Consider the following 2,106-nt stretch of genomic DNA (forward strand, 5'->3'; position numbering starts at 1 on the left):
AGAAAAAAAGGTAGTCTTAGAGTCCATGCTAATCCTTTTTCCTTCCTCTTTTCTCAAAAAGGCAAGTGTTTTGTGCAACTTTTACCTACCTTTTTCATACCATATATTCAGCAAGTACCAGGGCCTTGATGGAAGTCCTACAATTTCTCAGAAATAATATTCCTATTGCAGTTTCCAAAAGCCCTCCTCAGGCCTCCCCCAGGCCCACTTAGGCAAATGCCAGGCAAAGCCTTGCCTTTTGGAACACTGTCTGCATTGACATCAGATCTTCCAAAGGCCTTCTTTCCTGGCAGCCTGACTAGTAAGCAGATATTCTCCACATAAGGGAGCTGTGTCTTCGGGGCAGTTTGGAGGCCGGGAAAACATTTCCAAGTTATACAACCCTGTAGAAGAGTTTGGGGACTTGCCTCAAGCTCTCCAAACAGCAGAGGCCTGGGAAACAATGGCTGCAACTCAGAGGCAGATCCAGGGTGTCTCCTTCCTTGGGAGGGCCTCTGCCACTGTCAGGCAGCCTCCCTTCAATTGGTTTGGATCCCTCAGTTGAGGGTCACAGCCCAAGTAAAGCCTCCAAGGTGGGTGCCCATTTCAGGGCCCACCTCCCTCTTTCTCATCATTGTGACTTTCTCTGCTTGAATACACTGGTGGGCAAGCCCCCCACCAATTCTGTAATCCAGACTCCTCCTGGGACAGCACTTTAGGGAATGAAAGGGGAATCAGGAGCACAAGGAAAGAGTAAGGAACCACCAAGTAAGCCCCTCTGAGGAAGGACATTTAGAAATAGTGCCCTCCAGGAGGAACTTGACACTCCCTCCACTATCTGAATCCGTGCCCCCTCCCACCTGTTACAGACACTATTGAGACCCTACTCTACTCCAGCACTACCCAGCCACTGTTTCCTCACCCCTTATTTCTGGATTCACTGAACCATCCCCAGTCCCTCAAAACTCAGCCACACCCTGTGCCCAAACACCAGAGTTTTGAGCCAAGATTCCCATAGTTCCCAAGGCTTACCTCTCCTGTGTCCACCCCCATGCACATGAGCCCAGGATTGAACTCTTCCTTTGGCAGCCATGGCTGCCTAACCATGCCTAGTACTTTCCATCACAGGCTGACTTCTCAATGCCCCCAACCTGCTGGACAGTCAGCAGTGGGACTGACTGACATATCGAGGTCCTCTTGCTGTGGGTCCAATCATTTGCCTAAATCACACTGAGAGCTGCTGTGTCCTTCCTGAGTTGTCACCCCATTGACTATGCGTTCTTTGAGGCTGAGGATGGTGTTGGAGTTACAGTCCTCTCCTCAGGACCTGACCAGGAGCCTGGCACAGGAAACATTTGTGGTGGACATATAGAGAGTGGGCAGTTGGATGATGCCCTTCCTGCCTGCTGGAGTTTGCCAGGAGACCCCTGCTCCAACATCACCGCAGCATATCTCCATATTATTTCAGTCCTAGCTGCCTTCTGGTTGTTTTGAAAGATGAGTTCAGTTGGCTCCAGAATTTCTAGATAGGAAGGGCTTAGAAGTGACAATCAGGTTAGAAAAGCCAGGGGATTTGTGTAACAGTTGTATTTGCATATAAAGCACCTTCATACGTAGACATAGAAAAAGGTACTATCCACACTCCCCTTGCTGTTCAACTGCAGACAGTGGAGTCAGCATACAGCCTTCCATGGTAGCTTCTTCAGGCTCTGCCTCAGCTGCCATAAATAGATGCCATGTCCAAAGGGGTAAAATCAGTAAACTTGAAGGCAAGAATAAACTATCCAATAGAAAAACCCAAACTGAAGTACAAACAGAAAAAGGAATGAAAATATAAACACAGCCTCAGTGACCCATGAGATAATATTAAGTTGTTTAATATATGTGTATATGAGATCCCAGAGGAGAAGAGAACAAAATTGGCACAGAAATTTTTTTTTTTAAGAAATAAGGGTGAACGTTTTCTAAATTTGATGAAAGCGATAAACTCACAGATCTCAGGAGAAGGTCAATAAAACCCAACTAATATAAAAAAATTTTTAAAATCCTAAGCACATCCACTATAGTAAAATTGTTGAAACAAAAAATAAAGCAGTCAGAGAAAAAGAGGCCAATCATGTGGGGACC

This window comes from Dasypus novemcinctus, chromosome 10, assembly GCF_030445035.2.
Source record: "Dasypus novemcinctus isolate mDasNov1 chromosome 10, mDasNov1.1.hap2, whole genome shotgun sequence".
In the NCBI taxonomy this organism is placed as follows: domain Eukaryota; kingdom Metazoa; phylum Chordata; class Mammalia; order Cingulata; family Dasypodidae; genus Dasypus; species Dasypus novemcinctus.